The sequence below is a fragment of the Nomascus leucogenys genome, chromosome 19 (genome assembly GCF_006542625.1).
Source record: "Nomascus leucogenys isolate Asia chromosome 19, Asia_NLE_v1, whole genome shotgun sequence".
In the NCBI taxonomy this organism is placed as follows: Eukaryota; Metazoa; Chordata; class Mammalia; order Primates; family Hylobatidae; genus Nomascus; species Nomascus leucogenys.
The window spans coordinates 5,280,574-5,292,775 of NC_044399.1; positions in this window are offsets into that span (position 1 = coordinate 5,280,574).

The window sequence follows — 12,202 nt, forward strand, 5'->3', positions numbered from 1 at the left end:
GTGACGAATAAAGCAGGAACTGCTGGTAGGGACTTGGCAGAATGCTGGGCCCTAACACATCATAGGCCGTTAAAGAACATTGGCTGGGCTGTTTGTTGGCAGCAAGGGGGTTGTTTGGGACCCAGAGAGCTGCCTGGAGGACTTGATGAGCTCAGAAACCAGTCTGTAATACGAGGCAGATTAAAATGATGGCTGAGGGAAGGAATAAAGCATAGCCTAGGTGCTTACTTTATGGTATTTTCAGGCTAATTTGTTTTGTATGCTGGGGAGTTGGATGTCATCTAGATGAGCCTTTCATCAGAGAGTTTCTGCATTTTGAATGCTGTTCTAGAGTCAGTTAGAGACAATCCCTGCAAAATAACTTAGCTGAAAGCTCTTTCAAGCTCCCCCCCAGGCAGCCTCACTAGGCTCACCAGAATGCTAGATGTGAATGCACATTCAGTAAGTACTGGCTGGGCCTGAAACATCGTTTTGTGGCATTCTGGAGACACCAAAATCCAAAGGACAATTTAAAGAGAAAAGAGCCATTGCTGCCTTCAATGTTTTGAAGCCTTTGCCACCCTCAATGTTCTTGGCAACCCTATTTGCTTCAAGAGGAAAAGAAATAACCAAAATAAACCCAAATGCTAGGGGAACAAGAAACTGTCAGATAAATGTGTCTCATGGATCATAGGAAGGCCCCTTTGGATGAGTGTGGCTTTGTGTTGTTGGTTTCAAATCTCAGCCATTTGCTAGCTGTGTGATTTTGAGCAAGTGGCCTGCACTTCCTGACCTTCATGTGTACAACAAGGCTGAACATACCCTCACTTACACTTTCAATCTGCAGATCAAATGGAAGGCTCAGTCCCCTCACCCCCATCTAGTAAACACTCCAGGGCTTGCGGGGTTTTCTTTTGCTTTTCTCCTTTCTTCTCCCCTTTCCTTGAAGATTGGTCAGGAGGAAGGATTTTGTTTACCAGAAAGGGTTACAATTGAATTCTGAGCCCACCTCACCTAAGGCTAGCCTTAAAGTTATTTAAATGCAGAAAATTAACATATTTTTTGATTAACTTAACCAACTTTTATAACATACCTGAAAAAAAAAAAAAAAGGCCCAATACAAAGGGCCAGCTTTGAAGGCATCTTCTGAATGCCAGTGAATGTGGTCTTGCTGGATCTGTGAGAGAAGTTCAAAGAAATGATTATTTTTGTATGGAAAGTGACCTGACCTAGGCTATTTAAAGTTCAAAAGCTAAGTGTGTCAGGAGGACAGATTGCGGGGGCTGTCAGAACGCCTGGGCAGCCAGAACTCCACAACTCCTCACGGAAGCACACCTCAGGTGGTTCAGAGATTGGAAGGGAGGCGGCATCGTGTTTGGGGCAGACAGGTAAGCTGTGTCAATTCCAGAGCTTGTCATGGGCTCTAAGGCACGGGTTCTCAGCCTTGTGGATTTCAGAGCAGAAAAATGTGCCAAAGAAGCTGGAGGACAGACATAAAGCTGACAACTCCGCCTTTTGCCAAATAAGAGAATTAAGAAACAAGCTGCCACCTTTTCATAAAAGAAAAAACTTTCAATACTGAAGAGCAGAAGGTTATAATCTTGAAGGACTGAAATTTAAATAGACCACAATCACTTTGTGAAAAACTCACTGGATTGTTTCTTGCATTGAACCCCACATCGACTCCATCATGAGTGGCTGCGCCTGGAGCCACAGTTAGGACGTTGCTTTCCTCTGCTTTTCTCTTTAAGCTATTCTTGGAAGGGCAGCCAGGCTCGGCCCAGTGGACCCTAATAACAGCTTTTTGGTTTGTGGATCCCCAGTTCCGTCTCCAGTTCCTTTCTTTACTCTGGTTCAATATTCTTGGAGAAGAGGGAATGACCGTCTCATCATGACCTGGGCTGAAGGTTTTCCCAGAGACTCTCAGTGCTAATGCCAGGACACGGTCACCTTCAATTTTTCTCATTTTTAGATAAAGTCCTGAAAATCAGAGAGGTGGGATGATATGCTGGAGACAGCACCGCCCTGGAGGGCCAGATGTGGCATCAAAAGCACAGTCTCCATACACTTGGTTTGATGTTTTGTCCATCCCAGCAGTTGGACTTTCCACGGACGTTTTTCAGTGTCATTTATGAGCCAGCTATCATGAGATGGCCGCGTGCATCAGCAACTCACTTGTTTCTAAAATGAACTCACACTCAAGTTCACATAAATTGTTAAGCTCTACATCCAGATAAATATTTTTGAAACGCTGTACCCTTCTTCATCTGAGTATATCCTGGTTTTTATTATTAACATTAGAGGTTTCAAGGTTTTTCTTAGAAACCCCGTCACCTGGCAGTGGAATGTCTTGGAGTAAAGCAGTATGGCTGTTGGAATTGGACCCACTTTTAATGCATGACCTTTAACCTCAAATGGGCACTGATAGTGACCCAGCATTTGCCAGGGCCATTCACTCTCCTCTGCTAGACAACTATTTTATCCCCCTCCCGCAGATTTGAACATCCCCCTCCATCCTCCATATCAGCAACCAATGATTTCATTTCCTTGTTGGCTGGGAAAAGTAACGCAGCCATGAAAACGTTTCACCAGCTCTCATGGCCCATCTCTCTTCCCTGCCAGGATGTGGATCCCACTCTTGCAGATAAAAAAGGGTGCACCTTTTACCTGTCTCAGGTGCACCCCTCCTCTGGACCCACCCATCCCTTGGTACCCATCCCAGGACATCGCTGCAGACACTTCTCCAATTTCCTGATCATAAACTTTTTCATCTCCATTGGAGCATTCTCATCAACCCACAAACATCCTGTTCCTTCTGCTGTCTTCAACAAATAATTAAACAACAATAGCAACAAGAAAATCATGTTACTTACCCTATTTTCCCTTGAACTACAATCCCATTTAGTTTTACCTTTAAAACAAAACCCCTGAAAAGAGTTGTCTCGATTTACCTTCTCTAGTTCATCTTTCCTGTTTCCTTTTAAACCTGCTCCCATCAGAGCATCATCCTAAAACTGTCTGAAGCTCCTCCAAAGTCACAGTGGCCTCTCACTGCTGAGTCGAAGGGTGGGCTCACCAGCTACATCCTGAGCTTCAGCAGCACTGCCTGGCCCAGCCGGCTACTCCTGCCCCCAGGAAAGCTCTTCACCTGGCTTTCTGGGCACCATGTTCCTCTGGTTTTGCCTCTAAGTCAGTGGTTGCTTTTCTTAGCATCCTGTGTTGGCTTCTCTCGTCTTCTCAACTATTTAGCATTGGAGTGACCCAAAGTTCAACTTCGAACATTGTCTCTTCTACTTGGCTTGTTCTCCTGGTGACCTCATCTGTCTCCACTTGTTTAAATACCTTCAATCTGCTGACAACACCCAAATTTCCATCTCCAGCCCCAGTCTCACCCCCAAAATCCAGTTTTGTATGTTCATTGGCCTAGTAGGTATTCTTCCTTGAATTTCTAAGAAACATCTTCTACTTAGCATGAGCAAAGCTAAATTCCTCATCTCCCACCCATGGGCCTTCATCTTCTGTGGTCTTCCCCATTTCACTGGTGACAACTCCATCTGTCGAGTGAATCAAGCCAAACAATAACTTTTGAATCCTCATTTTCTCATACAGTATGTGGACAAGCCCTATTGGCTGTACTTCCAATATATATTTTGAAATTGCAATCACTGTCATTCTGGCCCAAGTCACCATTATTGGTCCAAGTCACAATGATGAATGATCTGCTGCCTGAATCATCCCTGAAGCCTCAGGAATAGGCCCATGCCCCATACAGCAGGTAGCTGACGTGACCTGTGAGAACACAAGTTAGATTAAGTCATTTTGCTGTTTCAATCCTTTCCTCTCCCTAAAGCTTGGGCTGTATAATGCCCTGCAGCCCCCCTCTCTCTGTATCCTATTGCATCTGAGCCATGAAATGCCCTGCAGCCTTGATCTCTCTGTGTCCTGTTCCGTCTTTCCATCTGAGCCATGTGATGTCCTGTAGCCCTGATCTCTCTATGCCCTGTTGCATCTGAGCCATGCAATGCCCTGCAGACCAGATCTCCTTGTACTCTGTTGCATCTGAGCCATGCGATGCCCTGAATCTCCCAGTCTCTCTATGCCCTGTTGCATCTGAGCATGCAATGCCCTGCAGCCCTGATCTCTCTGTGCCCTGTTGCATCTGAGCATGCAATGCCCTGCAGCCTTGATCTCTCTGTGCTCCATTGCATCTGAGCCATGCGAGGTCCTGCAGCCCTGATCTCTCTGTGCCCTGTTGCATCTGAGCCATGCAATGACCTGCAGCCTTGATCTCTCTGTGCTCCATTGCATCTGAGCCACGCGATGTCCTGTAGCCCTGATCTCTCTATGCCCTGTTGCATCTGAGCCATGCAATGCCCTGCAGCTTCGATCTCCCTGTACTCTGTTGCATCTGAGCCATGTGACGCCCTGAATCCCCTAGTCTCTCTATGCCCTGTTCCATCTGAGCCATGTGATGCCCTGCAGCCCCTACCTGCCTGTGCTCTGTTGCATCTGAGTCATGTCATGCCCTGCGGCCCTGATCTCTCTGTGCCTCACTGCATCTGAGCCATGCAATGGCCTGCAGCCCCTAGTATCTCTGTGCTCCTTGCATCTCTCACATCACATCTTAAGATGCCACCCTTTCTCCATCTGCCCTGGACTCTCTGGCCTTCTTGCTGTGTGCTCTTTGTACCCGTTGGCCAGAGGATACCTCAGGGCCTTTACTTCTCTCTCCCTTCTGCCTAGGACTCATTCCCCAGGTGCCCTGTTATCCTACCCCTTTCCTTCAAGTCTGGTAAAATATTTCCTCCTGAGGGAGACCCCACCCACCCTATGAAGCTGCGGCACCCCCCAGCGCATCCCCTGCTCCCTTTGCCTGCCTTCTTTTCAGCAGTGCTTTCCAACCGTCATTTACTCTATCCTTTCCTTGCTTATTCTCTCCTCCCCACGAGTTTGTAAACTCATATCTGTATGTATTTCCAGTGCTTTCTTGACTTCCCTAACCCCAGAGCCTAGAACAGGGACCGACACATAATATTTCTCAGTTAATATTTGCTGGGTGAATTCATTTCCGAGGAATCTGAAAGCACTCCGTGGTGAGCCGCTAGGACCAAAGGTCTGAAACACTGATGAAGCCCAGGCACTGCATTTGCCGAAGGTTTTTTCCAACAGAATCACAGCATTGGTCTGGTCTCAGAGAAGGAAAATGGGCTAGAGCCGAACTCCCCGCAGGAGAAAGGTCTTCTTAGGGCCTCCTTCCTGCATTCCAGAAGCCATAGCAGCTCTTTCGGGTGAGAGGCTGAAGTTTTCTTCTTTGCTGAGTTCGGCGGCAGGCTTCGACAATGAAACCCCCCGCAGTGGCCTGTCCCGGGTCCTGGACGTTTTCTGAGAATAGTCCCATGCTTGGGTGGTGGAGTCAGGGCAGGGCACGTCTGTCCTGCTGAGCTGCCACATTCATAACGCAGAGCCTTTGGCTTTCGGCCGGCGGTTGGCACCTGCCCCAGTTTGCTTGTCAGATGGTGCTGCCCATCTCTGGCTCAGGGACTTCTTTCAGTCTCTTAATTTCCCAACCCATTTGTCACTTTTTGCCTGGGGCAACCCTGTCCCCCAAACAGAGTTTGAAATTGCTCTACAAATGAAATGTTAGCTTAGGCTCCCAATACTGGCTGCCAGGCTTATCACCCAACATTCTGTACACTTAACATTTAGAAATTTTTGCCACAAGGAAAGGCCATTTTGAGAAGTTTTTTTTAACTCCTTGACATTTTAAGATCATTTTTTTTAAATTGCAGAAAATTTGATAAAAATAGCAGTCATTTTCACAAAGTGACGAAATGGGAACCTAAAATTAATTGAATGGAGAAGCAGTTCTCCCTATCTATTCCCCACAACCCACACACGCAGCAGAGATGCCAGCATGCCTTTCACAAGAGCTACTGCTAACCTTTGAGTCCAATATTCTGGAACATGCCCACAGGTTCTTCTGCACAACACTAACTTACCATTTTAAGAAAGCCACTAGGGGCGAGCTCAGATACACTTTATTTTATTGGCAATATGGCAGAGTAGATAAGCATACAGTGGGGTCACTTGATTCCAACCCTGGCTTTTCCATTTGCTTGTGCTTGAACTTCGGGCAAGCTGTGTGACATCCTCAAGCCTTTACCCAGCTGTAGAATGGAAATAACATTACACACTTCATAAAGTGGTTGTGATACTTCAATGAAGTAAAACTTGCCTAGTGCCATTTTGAAGTACTTGCTTAATGGATGATTGTCTTTGACTCTCAGGTCTGGTTTTAAACAGCAGCTACCTTGAACTCGGGTCTTGGTTTTGCAGAAAGGCTTCACTGAGACTGACAATCTTGTTGGGATTCTTGAAGCTACAATAATATCAAAGACATAGCAATTAACTTCTATTTGTTGATTTGTTCACTCACCCTTTAAACATCAGGGACCTTCTATGGGCAAAGTCTTATGCTAGGTGCTACAGGGTTAGGACACATAACAGACTGGGGTTTCGCCCTCAAGAAGGATGTAACAGGCCCAGGAATATGGCATTCAGTAAGTTAAGAAGGGATTACATTCGCTGGGAAGATCAGGAAAGGTTGATAAAGGCGGTAGCATCTCAGCTGGGCCTTGAAGAAGGGCTAAAATTGGGAGCTGTGACAGGGGAAGAGATTTCCAGTAGTGAACAGTGTTAGTACCTTAGTACATTCAGGTCTGAATTGCTTTAAAATTTCAACAACTTTTTTTATTATAGTAAAATGTACTCAACATGTAATTTACACGTCTTAATCATGTTTAATTGTACTACTCAGTAGCACTAAGTGCAATCACATTGTTGTGGAAATGTCATCATCATTTGTCTCTAGAACTCTTTCCAACATCCCCAACTGAAACTCTGATCCCACTAAACAATAATTCCCCACTCCCGTCCCCTCAGTCCCTAGCAACCACTATTCTACTTTCTGTCTTCATGACTTTGACTACTCTAGGTACCTCGTATAAGTGTATTTATACAGTATTTGTCTTTTTGTAACTGACTTATTCTACTAACATAACGTCTTCAAGGTAATCAGAATTTCTTACCTTTTCGTGGCTGAATAATATGAATAGACCACATTTGGTAAATCAGGGGCCCTCGTGCTATTTCCGTCACCTTTTGGCGATGGAATAATGTCCATCTCAACATAATTTTTCTGGGGATTCCTTCATTTGATCTACTAGAACATAACGTCCAGGAGGGCACGGGTGTTTGATAATTTTGTCCGCCACTGTGCTAGAGCTCAGAATGGTGACTGGCACATAGTAGGCACTCAATGCATATTTATTGAAGGAACATTTGCTGAATAAATGGATTTAGCCCTTAAAATAATCCTGTAAGGCAGTTGGGGGAGATATTATTATGCCTTTGGTAGAGGAGAAAACACACTCAGCAAAGTTAAGAAGCTTGCTTGGGTCACATGGCCAGCAGGTGTCCAAGGGGCCATGAAACCTTTGTGCTGGGTCTCGGCTCCTCCCCGGTGCACAGCAGGGGCTGCGTGGGGCAGCAGAAACTGCAGGGGCTCATTCATAAGCCCAGATGCTCTCCCCTGCCGGCCCTGTGACTTCCAACATGTTGCTTTACTTCTCTGAGATTTAATGTTTGCTTTATAAAATGCAGATTCTAATATAAATTTCCAGAATGTTTTGAGAAATAGAACAGGGTAAAGAATGTACCTGGTTTGTACTAGGCATTTATAATATAGGTAACTATTACCAGTATAGTCATTTTTCATAAAATAACTTTACTTAGGGAAGGCAGTTATTTTTATTTCAGCATGGCATAATTGAAATAAAACCCAATAACTATTAGACAACCTACTTTTTCTCACCAGCTATTTCATTATCTTGTGTGTCCCCTTGAACAGGTGAACTAGACCCTTGGAGCCTCCGTTTCTTCCTCTCTGAAATAGGAACAGACATACTTCCCTTGCCTGACTCACGGAGTCACTGTGGGTAAAAAGTCAGACCATCATCTACATCGCCATGTGCTGCATCAAAACATGGAGGCCATTGTTCTCAGTCAATTAGTGGAAATGTAACTTATTTCCCAGACTATGGGGAACACATATGAAAAGAAAGAAGATTCTTCTGTGTTGCCTGCTATTGTTTTCCTGTGATCTGGCAGCTCAGTAGCTGGAATGAGAGCCCCAGGGTGAAGAAAAGCTACCAAGCTACCCAGTACCTTTCAAGTCCAGGCAGCTCATGTGTAGCCAGAACAATGTGCTGTTTGGGGAGGGAACACGAGGGCCTCCTTGCAGGACAAAAATTCCTCCATGAATCCTACCCAGATGGAGTTTTCTTTATTAGGGCTGTTAAACCACAAAACCACCCTATCCCTGAACAGCAGCAACAATACAGCAACCCGGGGAAGGTGCTGTTTGGCTAGAGGGAAGGAAAGGGACATTAACACTCTATGTTGCCTCCAGGAAGCCTCATAGGAGCATCTAACAGAAAGCCCCTGGCTGCTCCACAGAGGAAGCGCGGAGGCGGTGGGTGGCGGGGGGAGAAGTTAGACAGTCAGCAACAAAGCCCGGCTGAGAAGTCACATTTCTTACACTCCAAATTTCACCCTTGTGAAAACTGACTGTGTGGAATTGCTGTTTGCAGTAATGAAACAGAGCATTTTTTAAATACTTTTTACAGATTTAGGGGTTACAGGTGCTGTTGTGTTATGTGGATATGTTACATAGTGATAAAGTCCAGGCTTTTAGTGTAAGCATCACCTGAGAAGTGTGTGTTGTACCATTCGCTGATTTCTCACCCCTCCACCCTCCTGTTCTGTGTCTCCAGGATCTTTTATTTCACTCTTTAGGTCCATTTGTATACATTCTTCAGCTCCCACTTATAAGTGACAACAAGAAGTACTTGACTTTCTGTTCTTTTGTTGCTTCACTTAAGATGATGGCCTCCAGTTCCATTCATGTTGCTGCAAAAGACATGATTTTGTTCTTTTTTATGCCTGCATAGTATTCCACGGTCTATGTACACCACATTTGCTTCATCTAATCAGCCCTGATGGACACTTACGTTGGTTCCATATTTTTGCCACTGTGAATAGTGCTGTGTTAAACATACAAGTACAGGTGTTTTTTCCAGACAGTTTATTTCATTTGGGTAGATACTTGGTAGTGGAATTGCTGGATCGAATGGTAGTTCTATCTTTAGTTGTTTGAGAAACCTCCAAACCATTTTCCATAGAGGCTGGACTAATTTTTTGTTCCCACCAACGATGCAAGAGTGTTCTCTTTTCTCTGTATTCTTGCCAATATCTGCTGTTTTTTGACGTTTTGATAAGAGCTATTCTGACTGGTGTAAGATGCTATCCCACTGTGGTTTTAATTCACATTTCTCCAAAAAAAGAGGATTTATTAACAATTTTGGTTGCGTCAGGAGGCCAGGGATTTAGTTTCCTCAGGTACAAATGAGGGACAAAGAGGTATAATGACCTGGCTCATACTCTGGTCAGTGCTGAGTGCAAAGCTATTGCAGAAGCTTTGGCCAGCAGACATGTTGCTCTTGGGTCCTCACTGGTTTTGTTTAGGCAGTGAGTCTCATGCCACCTATGGAACTTTATTTTTCTTTAAGAATCAGGAATCCTGGAGGTACATCTAGGTGAAGGAAGGAAATTATTCTGTAGGAAGAAATTCGAGTACTCTTCAGAGGATGGGGCATTTGCTAAAAGTTTGGAAGCATGGCCAGGAGTTCACTGGCCAGAGGAAGGGAGACAAGACTGGAAGAGAGACTCACAGATCCATGGAGCCCAGGGAGGTTAGGAGGCCTGCTTTTAGGGGAGGGTGTTAGAGGAAGTGGCAGGGGTCTAACCCAGACACCTCTACAAAGGACCAGATCATTTCTTGAAGTACCAATTTGCATTTTGTTTTGTTGTCGTAGAATTGTGTAACATAATGAGAGCAAGTTTTTTCTTCTTCCCCCACCTTGCACCTGTTTCTCATAAAGACAAATAAGTATTTGAATCAAAAAGGCTTTTGGCAAAAACAATTTTAACTCCAGGGGAGGGGTTCTTTGTGTCCAGAATCTTGTCCCCTCACAGCCTCCCAAGGAGGAGGCTGGACTGCAGAGAGGCCTGATACTGAGGAAGAGAAATTAAGGGAAACGAGACACTGGAGGTGGAGGGTGAGTCGTCCAGCCTCACGCAAGCCCAGGGTCTGCAGCCAGGCAAAGGGCCAATGGAAAGGACAACCTGGCTCCAGGGGGCCAAGCAGGACTGGCGCCGGGGCACATTCACAGAGCCCACATCCCAGGGCCCGCTGTTCTGTGAGGTGCTTAACCCCAGAATCTTCACAAAATCCTGGGTTGTGACCTGGAGCCCCATTAGTGAGATGACCATTTCTATTAGCCTGGCAGATGGGGACATCAAGCAGCTAAGCTTTTCTGTAGTGAGAACTGCTCTGACTCCAGTGGCTGCCCCACAATGGTAATACACGGCTGATACATGCTGGGCGTATGCTTCTAAGCACTTGCAGTGCATATTGGTCCACTCCATCCTCACAACAGCCCAAGAGGGAAGTCCTCTTATTGCCCCACTCTCCAGGAGAGCTCACATTATTTTTCCAAGGCTGCATAGCTTCTAGGCAGCAGAACTGAGATTTGAGATCAGACAGTTTGGCTCAGAGTTCAACCTATAAACTCCAGTCCCCAAAAATAAATAAGGAAAGAAAAATCTGGGCCTTTTCTTGCAATTCATACTCTGCGTGTTCTAAAGTGTCTGGTACTCATGCAGGCAACAGGCAGCTACAGAAGGATTTTAAGTAGCAGAGTGACAGGATCAAGTAAGTGATGGACAAAGCAGAGAGAGGAAGAACTTTTAAAACACAGTTCAAGTTGTTGCCAGATTCCATACAGACAAGATGTCAGCTTGACATTGGCAGAAGGGATGTAGAGGAAAGAAGAAAACATTCACGAGAACTTTCAAAGGTAGAAATCACTACACAGTAGACGGAGATGTACTGATGTCAAGTAATCACCTTCATTTATATGAGATTCTAAGTGCACTTAAAATATGGCTGAGAGGGGTTTTAATTGGAGGCATTGCAGAGTGCATAACGTTCTGTTCCTCACATACATCCCTACAGAAGAAGAGAAAGAAAGCAGGAGTGGTTGCTGCCTTCCAAAAGTCTATCCCCCACTACCGAGGCACCATGATCAAACCACCCGTTAACTTTTATGGCTCCTCAGTCCTTGTTTGTGTTTCACTGTGTGTTTAACTGGCTGGTGTGGGAAGGGTTGGGGCCATAGGCACCACATATGAAGGAGATAGAATCTTGATTCCGGCTGCCTAGTTTTTTTCAGGTGAACTGTGAGGGAGGAGACAAAAATATTTCAACTAAAGTCTTATTTTAGTTGAGTGATTTATTTTTAGTGAATTATAAGATTTTACAAATTTTAGGACTCCATTTCATTTACATTTATATTGATAATTTATTCATCTACCCATTCATCCATCCACCCAACCATGGATTTGAGTGTCAAGCATTTACTGAGCACCTGCTTTCTGCAGGCTGTTTGTGGCATGAGTGAGGATATCTAAGATTTTGTTTACCACCACACGGGAGAGACAGATGCTTTCCAAAATCAGTGTTGGGGTGTGGAGGGAGTGGGGCTAACTGCCTTCCAAAATCAGGGTAGGGAGGTTAACTGAGATGGAGTCAGTGTCTGGGCTCAGCTACTGCTTTCCCCATTAACTAGCTGTGTGAATTCAGAGCCTTCAACCTCGGACTCAATTTCCTTACCTAGGAAATGAGAATATTGTTTTCAAGCTCACCATGAACTTGTCAAAGTTATAAGGTTCTCCATATACACAGACACCAGAAATTACGGCTTCCAGCTTTGGCAAAGACCCACCCTGCTCAGAAGTCACCACTAGGTTCTTTTTCTGTCCTATTTTGATTAGTTGTTTAACAACTCTGTAGCTCTTCCCTCACAGCTGTACAGTGGGCTGGGCACTTATCTATGAAGCATTTGTTAAACAGCAGCTTGAAGCATCAACCTTGTGCCTGCCAACTTGGAGCCCTGGTGATCAAAGACAAAGGAGGCAGCGGCCTCCATGCACAGGACCAAAGTGAACGTCAGTGCTAGCCTGGCAACATGCACAGACAGAGTCTGTTTCATGTGTTCAGAAAAATGCAGGATCTTCTGGTCTCCGCTTCCCTGAATTACCT